General features: G+C 39.4%; 1 protein-coding gene across 13 annotated transcripts in view; it reads left to right on the forward strand.

The window, feature by feature from the left end:
• Window positions 1–17,794, forward strand: part of PIEZO2 (piezo type mechanosensitive ion channel component 2) — a 310,595-nt gene that overhangs the window by 186,922 nt on the left and 105,879 nt on the right. The window lies entirely within an intron of this gene.

Here is a 17,794-nt window from a genome sequence, read left to right on the forward strand (position 1 = left end):
GGGTAAATTATATACTGAGAGGAGAATCTGATTCTCCAAATTATTCTCTGCTATTTTTACCCAGAAAATGCTTTTTAATATATTCTTACAAGAGGAAGACAGCAGATCATTCTCATGCCTATTCAGTTGTATGAACTCTCCTTACCCAGTTGCACTAAACTCACTCTATGAAAAAAAAAATACAGCAGGTAAATGTATTTGCATGTATTAGCTTTAGTGCCATTACAAACAGACCTTTATCCATATATCAAGGGGAAATGAAACATGAAGAAAAAGAACTTTCATTTCTCTTTAAGGTTTTGAGGGCTCAATCTCCAGGTGAAGATCTCCTTAGCTGCAGGGGCAGATGTGGGGCTGCTGGTGGCTATTATTTCTATGTGCAGAGCGTAAGGGTAGCATTTTAAAAAGCTGCTAACATTAGTATTTCTGAGTTTGAGTTCTCAAGCTGAGAAACGTATAAATTGTTTCTTATCAATAAAAATGTGTCTGGATAGTAATGCGTTCAGCTTGTCACTCTGTCCATTCATTTTAGACTAAATGAAGTTAAACTATACCCAAACAAGATGGAAAGTTCTCAAGTTAACAGTATATTTTCATCATCCTTGTGCTGATCCTTCCTTTCAAGAATGCCTCTACTCGGACACTTGTGATAGTAAGAAGTGACTGAATAGTGTCGCAAGAAGAAAGCAGTTTTCTTGAAAGGCATAGTCTGAAACCTGGCCAATTTACACATTTTCCTCTGAAACCTTATGGCATTCTGCAAGCAAAGTACTTCCCCCCAAAAGAGGATACTGAGATTATATAGCTGTGTGTATTTGCCAGAGTGCTCTTAACAAACACAAAGGCACCGATCTCCTACAAAGCGTCGGATCTACTGTTGTGGCCCTTGTGGTTTTGTGATGTGCAGATAGAGGCGGCACAAATGCAAAGACCCACCTAGATGCCATCCAGCGTGCACTAGGATCTGCAGATGGAAAAATGTATGGGGGACTGAAAACTCTGAAGAATCTACCCTTCAGTTAGGAGTTATATTCTTGCACCAATTAACACTGGTTAAATACCAACTGATCTCTGTCAAACAAAATGTCCACATTCATTTTATAACTTCATTTAAAATAGGTATCTATATTCTGTGTTGACTTGCTGCTGTATTGCAAAATTTGTGATTTACAGAGGTGGGAACACAATAGCAAGAAGTATTCATTTAAAGCAAAATTGGGAAAATATCATATTTCTGCCATAAAATTCTTTCACCTGAGCTAAAAAGTCAATGAGGTAAAATGACTTTAGAAACTATGTACGCAGTGTCACAGCCTGAAAAAATATGCAATAATATGTTTGCCATTTTTCAAATTGCTGCCCCTTTTCTTCCTGATGTTTATTTTGATAGAAGGGTGTAATAGGGGCAATGAGAAGGCCTTGCCAACATGAAGAAATAGGATCAGTGCAGCGGTATGAAGTTTATCCAGAGTCAGTAATTATTCCTGTCCAAAGCTGTGCTTATAAGCGTATTAATTTAAAGATGCAGTAATCTGACATATATTATACCCTATGTGCTTTCTTAGAGTCTTGTATTGCTTGTAGATTTCAGGTAGGCACAACCCTTATAAAGTGAGGCAAACCTAGGAGTCCAGGGACTATCATCTGCTTCACAGTGGTACATTATTTCACATTTTATTCAAGAGAAAGGGAATTTGTAATTACACAACTAATTGCTTTGTTGCAATCTGAGTGAGGAAATCTAATCCAAGACTGTCTTTTCAACAGGAAATTTTCGTCTGAAAGAAGCCTATGAATCTCTTTAAGCAAGACTTTTTAAAGAGGTTTTACAGTGATTAGCAATAAGCTTGCTTAAATGACTCTATTTTTGAAGGGAGTGTTATACTGATATTTGCCACGGGTGGTAGATTCAGAATATACAGTTTGTTTTCATATCTGAGATGAGTCCAGTCCAAAATCCTCCATTTGAACTTCCCTGAAACCTTTGATCTAGATACAGAATTTGTAGATCAAATGCTCTGTTTATCCAGGGTAATAAATGAATAAAAGCTTAAAAAAAAAAAAAAAAAAAAAAAGCTTAAAAATATAAAAAGCTTAAAAATATTCCTGCAGTTGTTAGATCAGTGTGGGACATCCAGCTATATATATATTTATGTTTTTTCTAAATTAGAGGCCAAGTGACCTAATAAAGTCTCAGCAGGAGAGCAGATATTGCCAACATAGCGAAATGTAGCTGATCCATTATCTTGTCGTCAGTGTCTTGCCTCTCTCCAGGTCAAAGCACTGACCTTCTGCTGCTTTTTTGCCTCCACTAGAGCCAACGTGTTTCACCTGAGCTACAGCTGCTGTTAGTCCTTGCTGCAGACTGTCTTTGGCATGTGGCTCAAACGTGACTCAACTCCAAGAGGCAGAATATTCTTACCCTGTATGAATTTCTAAGGTTTTTGGAGTTGCCTTGGAACCTGGCGATAAGCCAGTGTTTGGCAAGATGGAAGCGTAGAATCAGAGAATCATAGGACAGTTAGGGTTGGAAGGGACCTTCAAAGGTCATCGTGTCCAACCCCCCTGCGATGAGCAGGGACATCTTCAACTAGATCAGGTTGCTCAGAGCCCCGTCCAGCCTGGCCTTGAATGTCTCCAGGGCTGGGGCATCTACCACCTCCCTGGGCAACCTGGGCCAGTGTTTCACCACCCTCGAGTATTTGAACTTCATTTATGTGCCCTATATCCTCTACCAGCAAAAGCACACCTTGTAGTCACAGAGCATGCTTCAAACTGTGCCAGACTAGCCGTTGTGTTTGTCACAGTGACCAGATTAGGTTTGGGAGCCAGGATTTCTCTCTTGCAGAGGAAAAGAAGTTAGCTAATCAACATTATTCTTGTGGAAGTTTTGCAGCCGAGCTTCATATTAACTATACAATGTACCACATCTTAGGAGACTATTAATTCTACTTAGAAGGCTTTAGCCAATGTGCTTTCCTAGAACTTTATCTTCAGTTTCATCATCTTTTTAAAAAATTCTTTTGCAAAAAAAAGTGAATGATTCTGTTAACAGTTTAGAAATGCAAGTTCAGACTCCCATTGACCAAAGACCTTGTAATCAGACTTGCTATTATAATAATCTCTTTCTAAATTATGAAGTAGCCCAGGGCATGTGGGTTCATCTGGGCCCCTTTTCCCGTCAAAGTTTGAATGAGATGATCTTCGAGGACCCTTCCAACCTGGGTTGTTCTATGATTCTGTGGTTCTAAGAGCTCTTCTGAATCACATGATTCTGCTAAGGTGCTTTATCCTGGGCTTTTGTGCACCATACAAAATGAGTTTCTCAATATTATGCTAGGAAATGTTTCTGTACTACACAGTAAGTAGTCCGTTTACTATCAGCTGAACCATCAGAATCTGTGCTGTCTTCATTTTTTATTAATCATGTTGTAATGTATATCTGGTGATCAAAAAGATTTACACTGTTAGCTGTGGCTGGTGACCAGATAGCTACCAGAATTCATGACAGCATGGCAGAAGAGTTGAAAATATAGCTGAATCAAGGAAGAGTGGAAGATTCATAGTAAATCTTCCAACCTTCTCCATTACATTTGTTTTGCCTTCCTAAGAGGAAGATGTACCGGCTCTTAACAAACTTTGCATGTTGTTTAGTTTGGTTTTAGTATCTGACTTCACTGTAACAAGCTGGTATGGTTTATGTCAGAAATTGCTCAAGATGACTGAGAAATAAAAAATCCTTGTCACGGAGGCACCCTGAGGTTAATTTAAGGGACAACAGGGTCCAAAACGACTTTTATTAAACTGGTGAGAAACAGGGTTTTAGCACTCCAAAAGTGACTTAAATAAAGGTTCGGATATCAGTTGGGGAAAATTATGAAGGGGCAGCAACTAATACAACAGGCGGTCCACAGAGTGCATGCACGTGGCTTCACTCAAAACAATGCCGGAACCAGCCCTGAGTCCGAGACGAATATACACTTGCCTGAACACGGTGTGGGATTATTTTTAAAGAGATACACATACTCGTAGCGAGTACGGAAAGCGTACACTCGCAATTCTGCGAGGGTAAATTTATAATACACTCGCAATCCTGCAAGGGTTAATTTACTTAAACGTGCAAATGTGTACGGAATATTACACGTGCTTATGTGGAAGCACAGGAGGAAAATACACTCACGATTGTGTGAGGAAATAATTTCTACATGTGCTCGTATTGAGCACGGAAAGTTACACGTGCATATGTGCACGGCAAGTATAAATATACTCGCAATCCTGTGAGAAGCTTTACTCACACCCGTGGTGGCATGGCAAGCGGAGTCTCCATCCCGGGGACGGGAGCTCTTGGCGGCAGCATCTTGCTCATGCTCCAAGAGACCCGCGACAAAGGGCGGAGTCTCGATGAGAATCCCGTTTTTATATTGGCTGATCAGATCTGACTGTAGGCATTCCAGAAGCTTCTCTGCACCCCCACACTGGCTGTGGGTGCCCCTGAAGCCTCCAGACATCCCCCACACTGGCCACAGGTGCCCAGCGGCTCCCTGGCGCCTCGGCACTCCCTTCTCCTAACGGCCCTGGCCAGGGTGCTCTGGGGCCAAACAAAAGAAGCTGTTAGCCTCAAGTAGCAGAGAAAGAGGGAGATGTGCCTACTCCTTCCATACTGAAGGAGGGAGGGGGAGCGAGGGGGGTTTGCATTCTGCCACAACCCTGCTCAGAATTTCATTACAAATTGAACTTTTTTCAAGACTGAAAAAGTTAATAGATTTTCTTGTAACTGTTTCGAGTTTCACACTTTTAACGATTTTGATAACACTGCATGGAATATCCAAATGCACTAGGAGAACCAGTGGTGGAGTTCCCAAACAGCTGTAGCAAGAAAGCCTTGGAAACATTGCAAAACTACTTGCTTTTGTGAGATTTCCAGCTCAGTGTCTGCCACACAGGCATTTGGAGATTCATCCAAAATGAATTCACCTCTTTCAACGCTTATTCAGAGGGATTCCTTGGAGATTCACTCATCAGCGGGCATGTAATAAATGTCCATGCTGCGCTCACTTTATAGCAGAATTGTACTCAACATTGATTTAAAATGGTTAGCTCAGGTTTTGGTGGAAGTCCAGTGGTGACTACAGAGAAGTTGATGCAAACTTACCCAGTTTTGCTAGGGAGAATTTCTAGCCCTTTCTGATCTTTATGTGGTTATTAATACCCATCTCTTTTTAGCCACATACTGCAGTTCTTTACAATCAGGAAATTCTTGTTTGTGGCAGGATTTACAGCAAGTTTGAAACTCTCTGAAAAAAAAAAGCAACAGATGCAATAGTAAGTAAACTGCAACGGTTTCTCTGGCAGAACAGCCCTCCCAGCCTCCCTGACAGTCTGCAGTGATGGCTCTACATCCCCATGGCAGAGCCGTTGGCATCCACCATAAGTGCCAAATTTAGCCTTGGCACAAGCAGGCACGACTTCATTCATGTTAGTGGCCTTGTACCACAGGTGATTTACACCCCTCTGTCTTTCTCTGGGCTTGAAAGAGTTGTAGACTGAGAAACATGCTAAAACCTTTTCAAAACAACAGGTTTCTGCACGCGGGAAAGACCAGTTTCTGAGCCATGTTTTGCCGCAGTGGCGAGCCTGCGACAGGGGAGCTCCCTGGCAGCCTGGTGGGGCTGGCTCTGGCTATGACTGGTTCTCGTTAGTGGGGAGCAGGGAGCCTTGGCACTCCCAACAATGTGTGTGCTGTATCTGGAAACCAAGCGTAAGCTGCAAACATAAAAATCAGTCAGCATCGCATGACATAATGTTGGCAAGTTGCCACTTCCTTGCTCTCTCCTGCCCCCAAATACTCATGTGTTACCGTAAGAACAGGCAAAGGTGCCTCTTTCTTGGGATGCGTTGAAATGTTGGGGTGAGAGAGACAGAGAGAAGTGAGAAAGATTTTAGAAGTGCTGATATAAGTCGATGAACTTGCCTGCTGATTCTGGTTCGACTGAACGGGGTGTGCAATCACTCCCATAACAGTCTTCCCATTTCTCCATCCACTTTAGGCAGCTGATTTGCCTGGGACCAGCACACCTCTCCACTAACAGAGGCTCTGCTCATGATGAGGGAGAGCAAGATCACTCCACTCTCCCATATACACCGTGCATCTGCTTATGTGTATCTGATTCCCACACTGACACTCAAAATACAAATTCCCTGCCTGTCACAGGTTGTCCTCTGTGGGCATGCAGGGGATGACTGAGAAGAATTGACCCTTTAATTTTCTTTTCATATTCTTTGAAGAACAGGGATCTGCAAGCTGTGATCATTGAGCAAGTGCCTCAAAAAAAAAAGCTGGAAAAGGGACACACAGACATCAACCCCTCCCCTCCTACTGGATTCGGAATGTTGTTGCTTTGGGGTATTAGTAGACATAGATTACAACTGGCAAACTTCTCCTGGCATTGCAAGCTTGCCTCTACTATTTTCCTGAGGTCTGCCTGCATGCCCAGAAATCGTGATGATAAATATTTAGCACTTATGTAGCTCTTTGTGTTTTCAGCTCAATGTATCAGCATTTGCAAATGAATCATCTCATATTGCTCAGAGGTAGTACAAAAGACAGTCCTGATTAAGCTGACCTGAGCACACATGGGGGAGTTAGTCCTTGTCTGTGCAGGAAGCGATCTCCATCAGCTCCTCTAAACACTCAGAGTGGATGTGCTTAATCTCCTGTTTATGTTCATTTAGCTGAAGTTGGGAACTTACTGATAAAAACTGAGCCGATCAGGGTCCAATTAAACCAGTTTAAAATGAGCTATGTTATACAGCTTTGGTTTTGAAGTTAGTTAATTAGGCATTTTCTCAAGCCTTACTGGTCATTATCCTATTGTCATCTTTCCAGTATCTTGCTATTTTATTTTCTTCTTCTGTTTAAAAACAATTGGGACTCATAGTTTGCATTTCTACCTTAATGCTTTCTGTTCTAAAAAATAATATCTTCTTTTCTCGTATTTTCTACTGCCTTAATTTAGGTCTCAATCACTCTTGCTTTTTTTTTTTTTTTTTAAATCCATTTCACCACCAACTGAGTAAATGGAAAATCTCTTTATCCTCTGCATGCATCACTGAACTTAGTAGACTGTCCCAGTGTGACTGAAAAGTATCATCATTCCCTTTCAGAGGTGGAAAAATTCCCTAACAGCAAAGTTAGATGAATTGCGTAACTCCCACAGATAGCCAGAGCTTGGAATAAAACGTATAGTTTTTGGCTGCCATCTGTGTCCTTAGGTTCCTAGATCACAGACCAAGTTAACTCAAAGTTAAAATCAGTATGCAGCACACTTTAAAACCATTTATTTTCTTCTGCATATGTTATTCTAAGAGGTAATTAAATCTCTTAAGCTGGCAGGCAATTGCATGGTTAGTTGTTGTACCGGGTCATTTGCGTGTTCTGGTCATGTAGCACCACCTTGCTGACTGCTGATGCTCACTGGGATTATTTGAGCATGATCTCCTTTCCCTAAATGATTTCTGCTGTAGCTTTGCACTCAATGGTTTAGCTGTGTAAGTGCATCTGTCCTTCTCCCAGCACCTGGGCTTAGGACAAGGCCAACCATGGGCTGCACAACTGCTTGAGTTGTGGGTGCAGGCTGTCCTCCCTTCACATCCCCTGCACTGCCTGTGTGAGACTTTCTGAGGTGGGACTGTTGGCTCCTGTCTTTTCAGCAGCTCTGACAGCTCATTTTGAAAAACTTGTAACCTCAGTCACCAATTGGCACAGAAAGACATCATTAAGCTGTGCCTCCTGCTGCGTGCTGAGGGGTCCAAGCTCACCCTCCAGCAAGGGGAAGCCTTTCTGCCCACGGATGTTTCTGAACATGTCTTCGGTTTTCTCTCTCCCACTTTCCACATGGCTCCTTAGAAACCTGGACCTGGTTTCTCATTACTTTCATCTCTGAGAAGAAAACGCAACTAAACATTAAACATTTTTAATTTTGTTGGCATGGTTTGGGTGTTGTCCTTCCCCAGGCGACGCGGTTCAGTATGGGCTGCTTTTTGTTTGCCCACATGGCCGCAGGGAACATATACATACATGAAGAAGGGGAATGGGTGGCAAACTACTGCACCTGGTGCCAACCAGCCTCCTCTGCTGGGGTGGCTTTTATTTCTTCATCCTCTCATCCCAGCAGCGCTGCCTCAGCTCCTGCAGCCTCCCTGCTCCCTGAGTTGCCTCCAATTTGTAGCTGACACTGTTTGAAAAAAACCAACCTGGTGCATTTACAGTAGTTTTATTTTAGTGACAGAACAAACAACCATCTGCCTAATTCTCTATTTAACACGTGACCCGGGGTGCTGCTGTCAAAGCAGTGACACTGCTGGTCCTGGTGAGGTGGGATTGTGTTGAAGGAGACACTCTAGTTAAGGTATCAGGCAGGGGCCCTAAAGCAATTTCTTCTGCAGCTTAATCTCCATTTTACCTTCTTCTTACTATCCTATCTGATAGTCCTCCCTCTGCCAGATGCCCAGTTGTCTCATTGGGATGAAAAGATACTGGAATTGCTGCTCCAGCATGTTTCTTCATCAGATCATCACATCTGGAAGTCCCAGCAAAGGTCCTCAAAGGCTACAGCAACACCACTGCTTTTCTAGCTCTCTGATACGCTGAAAAGGGTGACACCAATATCAATACTCACCAGAAACTCAGGACACTGCTCAGCTGTATCATGGGTAATGAAACAGTATGAGGATCCAGAGAGGAACCCACTGATGGGATAAATCTTCATGTGTGGCTCTTGAAGATATACTTTGTCTCAGTAAACAAGGGATTAATAGACCCACATCTACTATTAGTGATAACAGTGGGGAATTATTGCCTCTAAGGCAATGAAAACACACTACGAGCTTTTGGAATAGAAAATCAGTACAAAGCTCATTTACTAGATGAAATGTGCTACATAGCTCACAAATCTTTGTGCTCAGACTTAAATTCCCCTCAGGGCAGCTGCTTTATTTCAGATATATAAAGTATTTGAATGTCTGAAGTTCGGTCGTTTTTAATGGATGCCCAATCCTTAATAGCTTCCAGTCACATAGTCTCAGAGAAAATTCCATTATCTGGTTACTTTAAAAAAGCAGGTTATATAGCAGATACTATTTAACATCCTGATTTAAAGTTGTTAATTCACTTGGGAGCAAAATGATTTTATTGTGGCTGCTTATATGGTCATTTTTGATCTCCCTGAATTAAGATTTGTATTGTATTTACAGTTTTTGCAAGCTTTTATATAATTCACAGCCCTTAAAGCTATCCTTTCTCTTCTACAGCTTCCTGGATTAATGGCCCATAATTTCTCTCTGTCCTCATTATGCGGATGATATTAGTACACAAGTTTAAATTACTTATTTTCTAGGAGGTTTCTCATGCAATAGACGTGCATTTGCAATTAGTTTTTCTTTAAAAGAAAAGTCACTGATGTTCAGATGAGGGTGGGAGATATACCAGGGCTGGTTTTGTCATTGCCAGAAAAGCTTTGATCCAATAGAAACTATGGAAACCAAGACTTGGTAAAAAAAAATACGTAGACATCTGCTAAAGAGCTATAGAAATATGATGATATTAGAACAAAAGTTAGAATGATCTACTTACCCACCAAGCCTATATTCACTGTGTGTATGCCTGTATTATACCGTTGTGATAGCAACACTCGGAAGGAAAACACTTCCAGTCTTAGTCTACATTTTCAGATATTTAAAAAAAAAAGAGTTATTAACTGTTAAGCTGAAATTTATCATAATACTTCTCAACCTAAACAATCAAATTTTTTGTGTTATTGTTAATATGGCACACTTCCACTTAGCCAGTTACGAATTATCCAAGTCTGAATCAAAGCAGGGTGTAGGACTTTTAAGTGCTAAAAATACTTGCAATGCATTTTAAAGCCGGTATCACTCTGAAAAAGATAAATTTTATAGCTTTAGTCCAGCTGTGGACTGAGGTTTACGTCTGCAGTATCTCCCTACACAGTTGTCCTGCTGTGCTGAGGAGAAGGCCTGAAGGATCAGTTTCTTCTCTGTGGAATCTTATAAATAACATGATTTGGAAAGATAAATGTCAATTTTCCCTTCCGCCCCCTGCTTAAAAAGCTCTGTGAAACCAAATGCCTTCTGCTCATCTTAACCCTAATTCTTTGGGATGCTTAATGCATTTCAGCCAACTTTCCCACCTCTTTCCTCCTTGTGTTCTGCTATTTCTGTAAAAATGGGTTGTCAGTTCAAGATATCCTGGAGAGTTTGCCCCAGCATGGTCTGAATTCCCAGTCTATAGCCTAGAGAGTAACAACCTTCTGGAGGGCAAGGATGGGCCTGGAGTTAGCATAGGACTAGACAAGTCCTTTCCAATGGCATGTATTTCTCTGGGCATTTAGCCAAAAGATGTACTGGGGGGAGTGGAGTGGCTCACAGGATTCCCTTGGGAGAGTCTTTACAGATATAATTTAAGGATTCTAACTTGTGTGTAAACCTACCATCCAAGTACAGAAAACTCAACTAAATAGCTTGTGTGAACAGGAGTCTCCTAACTTTTAGGAGGGTTGTGTAGGAATTATATTTTCTGTTTGCTAATTTATTTTTTAAGTGTTTCTGCTCCTTCCCCCTCTTCTCCCAGATGATTTTCAAATTTGATGAGAGTATGTACCTCCTTTAAGTTAATGTTGAAAAAAGGATCACTCTTCAAGCAGTGCTTAGGGTTTGGTTCAGTATTTTAGAGTCATAGAATCATAGAAGGGTTCAGTTTGGAAGGAACCTTAAAACTCATCTATTTCCAACCCCCCTGCCATGGGCAGGGACACCTTCCACTAGACCAGGTTGCTCAAAGCCCCATCCAGCCTGGCCTTGAGCATTCCCAGGGATGGGGCATCCACAGCTTCCCTGGGCAACATGTTCCAGTGCCTCACCACCCTCATGGTGAAGAATTTCTTCCTTATATCCAGTCTAAATGTACCCTCTTTCGGTTCGAAACCATTACCCCTTGTCCTGTCAGTACTCTCCCTTGCAAAAAGTCCCTCTTCAGCTTTCTTGTAGGCCTCATTTAGGTATTGGAAGGCTGCTATAATATGAATCTCAACCTTTGGAACTTGGCCTGTGAAACATTAACTTTTGCCTTTTCTTCCCATATGTCAGCCCACTTTCACTAAAAAAACAACAACAAAAAAGATTTCTAACACCACCACCGCCCCCCAGAAAAAAAAGCGCTACTTTTTTTTCCCAATTTCTGGATCTTTGCTCTTATTAAATTACTCTCTTTGTAGATAAACTGTTGCTCCTTTTTCTGCTCTGTCATCTCCCTGCCTCACCTCCTCTTCTACTTCACTCTTCTTTTTGTTTGGCCACCTTTCGCATCTTTGTTTTAGGGCTCGTCTATCCCAATGTCAGTTTTGATAGCCCATTCTCCTACCTCAGACGTGCAGGCACCACTCGCCTCTCCTTCCATGTGAGAAGGGTGAAAAAAGTAAGCAAGAGAAGATAACCAGATGACATAAAGATTCAGACAGTTCATAAAATCCAACAGAAATTGAGAAGTTCTACAAAGATGGATTCCCCAAATCCAGCTCAGCACAGAGGAAGTTTCTGATGCCATTTCTGTAAATAACCATCCAATATGTCCTGGCTTCAGAAAAAAAAAAAAAAAAAAAAGTACAATCATAAACACTAAATCATAAAATTCAGCTCCTGAAGTGGCTTCATGCAGACATTTTCTTTGAACTGTAATCTTCATTGCCCTGTTCTGGATTTAATTTCCAGTCTTCTACCATGTCAAAGAGTTGCAGACTTGCATCATTGTTTTATTTTATTTTATTAGTCTATGGTAAATCTTTTCCTGAAACAGGAAGCATGTCCTGTGAAATAATCTTTCCTGCTTAAATCAGTCAGTATTTGTAATGTACATCCAGCTTCTTGCAGATAAAGAGCAAATGTTACATACAATAACAGCAATATTTGGATGAAGAAGGCTTGAAATAGCTGTAAAAAAGTCTTGGAAATTACAAGGTATCATCTGTGATTTGATAGTTTTCCACAAAACCCCATGTGTGTTAGTGTTCTAAGTATAGTATTAAAATTGTAGTTTATTTTGACTTCTCCATTTCCAAAGTTCATCTTGATTTTATATTATGGTACAATACAAATCTTAGATTGCAGTACACATAATTCATGATGCAATATACATATAGTAGCAGCTATGTGTGAGAAAGTTAAACAAAAGGATTACTCTTCCATACTGGCAGATCTCTGTACCTTTCTGTTTCCCTATGTCAAAACAGCTGTGGAGGTGAGACCGTAAAGTGTAAGTATTCTCGGTGTTGTAATTGCCCACTAAAATCAGTAGTGTAGCACTGCTACAGTGTTAGATCTGCAGTTTCCAAATCAATGCCACCTATACACCCCCAGCCTCTAAAACTGCATTCAGTAAGCTTAAAGAAATTGGCATGGTTGTCTTTAAAAAGAAATAAGCACTACAACACACATTATACTCATGCCTAAAATGTCCAGATCATTCCTCCTGTTACGGAGATAATTTCTATCTAGTTAAACCAAATACACAATTCTCAATAAAGATGCACATTTTAATTGCTTCCGTTGATAAAAAATGGCACAATCACATTTGGTCTGGGGTTTCAAACATCCTGCCTTTACATCCTACGGAAACAGTAGCTTCTGGCTTCTAATAAACCACACAGCATTACATGGAATAGCTGTACAGATTTCTTCGCTTTACCACCACTTAGCTGGTTTCACTCTGTTTCTTTGCCCTATCACCTTGAAAAAGAATGTTTAAGAATATAAACCAGAAAATTGAGTGTCTTAGGAGAACTTTTGCTTCCCTTCTTTCTTATCGCCAGTATTTTACTATTTCTTAGAGTATCTGAAGTTCTCTTCCTTTTCTTTATTTGTTATATATGAAGACCATTTAAAGCTATGTCATGATATCAATGCATCTAGTGATTTTATTAATGTAGTCTTATACTTCTGACCAGAATTATTTGTAGAAAGTGGTATTTAGGAAAATGTTTGACAAATTTTTGTGCAGTTTTAAGCTTTTATATGTTTGCCAATTAAGCAAACCAGACAATTTCAGTCACCATACATTGACAGCTGGCTAGAATATATAAGAATAAAACAAAGCAGCATGCAAAGTCACGAGCATTTGTAATTATCTACTGAGATTGAGCAAATTGAGACTGAGAATCCACTGTACTCTCAGACCCTTCAGAGGAAATATAATCAATAGGACATGATAACAGAGGTTTTTCTGCCACTGTGAATCACTTCATGTCCTCTTTGATCGAAAGCACTGAGTGAATTTTTTATGTGTGGTTTGCACGTTGTGAGGAGTTTGGCTGGACTCATGAGAAGATCTGCTGTATATATGTCTTTTGCTTCCGCTTAGTGAGTCAGAACTGAGTCTGTAAAACATTATAAGTTATTACCTTGGAGTCTTGCTGCAGAAAATGTGGATGTTTTTGTTATAATAATGTATTTTGATGCATATTCATAAGTGCTGTATGCAAGGTAATTGCTTCTGTCGCTAAATGGACACTATTTATATAATTTTTGTTCCCCATCCTTAAACAAATGAAACAGCTCTGAAACTCAGTCAGAATTTCAGCACAGTCTCACCCCAAGTTCTTTCAGACAAGTTAAAGAAAAAACATAAGCTATTAAGTTCACTTCTATTCAAACTGAATTTTCTAAATCTCCAAATAGTTCTGATGATAATTGGTAGTCAGGAGTTCAGGATTTCTCCCTCTGCCTCCATACCCTGTCATATAGCGTGAGTCTTTTCTATCTCCATCTCCTTCTCTTACCAGTCAGACATTTTCAGGTAGCTTGCAGGAATTTAGTGCCATTTGTATTATATCTCATGCTCCTCTGCTGATGTTTATTGGAACTGGCCAGCTTGCTCACTCAGTGCTGGGAAGACGAGAGATCAAATAGTTCCTTAGGAAGACAAGGTCACTGGTATTACTTAGGAGAAAAGAAGAAAAAAAAAAAACAACACAACAAAACCCAAAACCTTAATTGCCCTTGAATTTTGTTCCCATGGTTTTGTGTATTAATGCATCAAGATTTTGCACTGACCAGTTTGAAAATTAGAGATCTAATGCTCTAGCAATAAAACAGCTTTTACCTATTTCCTAAGTGATGTTAAACTGTCAAAAGAAAGCCAAATGTATTTTGATAAACATGTAAATATGGGTTTTTACACTGATATTTATAGTGGTGTTCATGTGTGACCCCTAGGCTGTAGAAAGGGGTGTGACAGAGGTGCGCTATAGATGCTTGCTCTGGATCATTGGATGACATTGCTATAAATTGTGAAGCTCAAAGAAGATACAGAAAAATGACTCCCACTCTGCCATGTATTTGCAAGTCATATGTCAAGCAGTACACGGAATTGTAGGAGGATGCAGCAACTGAAAATCCCATCTAGACACTAGGTATTATAGAAACTAAATGCAGTAGAAAATCATAAGGCAGTAGATGATTTGCTATCATTTGAAATCAAAATTGGATGCCTTTCGAAACTCTAAAATGTGATTCAACCACAAGTTATTTGTTCAATACAAGAATTATTGTGTGTCCTACATTGTGCAAGAAGTCAGAATTATTACTTCCTTTCCTGGCCTTGGAAATTATGAGGCAAATCCTGGTCTGAAATCAACTCCTAAAACACCAGTACATGCAGGACCTGAACTGACAAATATGTTATATTTTTATAAAGAAAAATATTCCAGATCCATTTTATTGGAGGCAAAATTCACAGACCTAACATCTGTAATTACTGTGTTGGATAATTCTGTATATGAGATATATGTTTATTTTTTTGCTTTATGTAACCATTTTTGTTCATATTTGATATCATGAATTATTATTAACACCATTTTTACACTCTAGTGTAATAATAAAGTAATGCATGCTGGAGAAGTTCTAGCAATGTACATAGTGCAGTAATGAAACGTGGTATTTCAGCAACTCTTCAGGTCAAATAGCTGTGGGTGCAAAAGGAATTTCTTTTTCTGTTTTCAATTAAAATTGAAATTGCTTTTCTGATTTTTAAAGCTAGACTGATATAATAAGTTTGTTTTATTTTTTTATGGTCACAGCTTACAGCTTTGTCAGGGAGTGACAGAAGATCAAAGTGCATCTGCTGGAAGGATGATTCACAGATTTCAGTAGGAAACTTTGCTGGGAAAACAAGCTTATAGCATAGGAACTGGACAGAAAAGATATCACCTTTAAGAACTGGTTTTCACTGTGTTATGTCAGAACATTCCTCAGGCAGACATTCTAGTTCCTCTTGGCCCCTTATAGTTTCCAAAATTTCCCAAATGATTTCTACTGCACTTAAATAATATTTTTTTTTTTAATAAAATGCATTTTTCAGAGTACTGATGAGGACTTTGAAACCCACAATTTTTACTTCTTTGCAAGGATAGAAAGATTAATCTATTACATCTTGTATACGTCCCATTGTTTTTGACATTACATGCAGTCTTTTGAAGAGCAAAATATTTATATTAGTGAATGGTCGCTAGTTATTTGTTGCGTTTGTCTTCTGTACCCAGACATGCATATGCGTGTTTTGTATGGCATCTGGCTTCCCTCACTTAGGACTCATTCCGACTTTACTGATGGTCATCTTAAGACAAAGCCACTCTAAGATCAGAGTTGGGCACAAATAGAGCTGATTGTGATCGATACTGAATGTAAAGACATCTTTGTGGAATAAAGTATGCAGAACTGAATAATGCCCTAATATATGTTGCTTACTGTTAACACTTACACATTTTATGGCAGTCATTCCTTTGTATTTAAAAGGTTGGAGTAAGAGAAGATGACTCTGTCTCTGAAAAGTGTTCCACAGCAGCAGTTCTCACTGAAGATAATGATGAAGTATAAATATTGAATGAGTAGCAACTTGTAGCCTGATTGGAGGCCAGAACAGGCAGAATGAGCATTCCCGAGACATCAGTCCATTTTGAATTTCATAAAGGGGGAATGTTGTGTTGAGTGCTTTTGTGACTAACAAGTCTCAAAAACCAAGGGGGCTCAGAAATAATCAGCAGTTCCTCTAGATTAATGGTTTATGAGACACGGTGAAATGTTTCATGAGACAGAGTTAAATGGGTTAAATAAATGCATTGCTGGTCAGGTGGCAACTAAGAGCGAAGAGGTGCATTGTAATTTATGTATATGCGGTGAATGCAGGTTCAGAAGGGAGCAGAATTAAGTCTCAGTAAAATGTATGGGTAATTTGAAGCAAGCAAATGAAACTAAGAGAAAGAAGATTTAACTGAAACAATAAAATTTCTGAACTGCTAGGATTATCTGGAATAATTTTGTCAGTGGAGATAAAAGTATAACACAAGTTTTTGAGACTTTATAGTCATATTGTGTTATAAATGGTACTATGCGAATGGAATATGTGATAAGAAGATCATGTTTGCTTGGAAGAAGAGTCCAAGGACCTTCAGGAAGTGATCTTTCCCTTCATTTCCGTAGGAAATACTCGTCACTCACTGTCAATGAAAAGGCTTCTAAATTCAGTAAGAACTGGATTTCACTCTGATTCCAATATGTTTGTGAAACAGAAATAGGGTGATTCGTACTGTTCTTACATAGAAAAACTTAAAATGAACAAAAGATGGAGGGATGTGTTGCAAAATAGAGGTAGAAGAAAAAGCTAATAGGACCTCAACAACCCCGATCATTGACAGGCAAAAATTACAAGTCAGTTGGCAGAGAGGAAAGCAGACAAAACAAGATGTTCCCCTATGCTGATAGAAATATGAACAGAACACAATCCAGCGTGAATTTCAGTCAGATGGAGCCAAACCATAACACCAGCCCTGAATGTGCTTGGATGCTATGGAAGTTTGAATCTGGGTCAATTCCAAGCACAGCTCTATCTGCTCCTTGAAGTTACAACAATTTATTTCAATTTATTTTGTATGCAGGATCTTTTTTTTTTTTCTATTCCAACCTTGGACCCACCCAAAATCTCTGAGAAGTCTTAAATTTTATAGCCTTTGGCTTGTGTTGACAATCAGAATGAGAAGTGAGTGCTGATAAATTGTGTAATAAAATGCTATAGAGCTCTAGTTCTGGCAGTTAATGGTATTATGCCCATGCCACAAACCCCCAGTGAATGAACAGGTATTACCTCTCCTTTTTTTATATTCTTTTCACTTTATAGCATCCAAAGGGCAGATTTCAAGCCGTACATCTCTGTTGAATATCATTCTTTGTATTCATTCACCCTTTCATGTTGAATCTTACGAGGTAAAGGCAGAAGTAATCTTCTAGACATTTACTATTTATGATTAAATCTCCCAGCAGAAAAACTTTTTATGTATTTGTTTTACTCTTTCAAAGTAACAATAGTTTGGGATTTTGTGTTCTATCATGAAAGAGTTCTCCTTAATATTCTCTTAGAATTAGAACTGGCGGGGTTTTTTGTTTTGTTTTATTTTATCTTTTTAGGACTAGAAAACTTTAATATACATTATGGAAGAAAAATCTTTGTCAGTAAAACAAAATTGTTTATAATGAATACTAACATATGCTGCTGGTAGCTCTATGCACTAGCTTTAGAGCTCTGCAAAATATTTTACACTGAAAGAACTAGATTCATTTTGACTTCCTACTATTTCTGTTTCAGCATCCAATGCATCTACAAAGCATTTAACATCTCATCTTAACATTAAAATGCTGGGAATTTTTTTAAATTCCTAGGTGTTATTTCCAACAT

This window comes from Columba livia, chromosome 2 (genome assembly GCF_036013475.1).
Source record: "Columba livia isolate bColLiv1 breed racing homer chromosome 2, bColLiv1.pat.W.v2, whole genome shotgun sequence".
NCBI classification, from domain to species: domain Eukaryota; kingdom Metazoa; phylum Chordata; class Aves; order Columbiformes; family Columbidae; genus Columba; species Columba livia.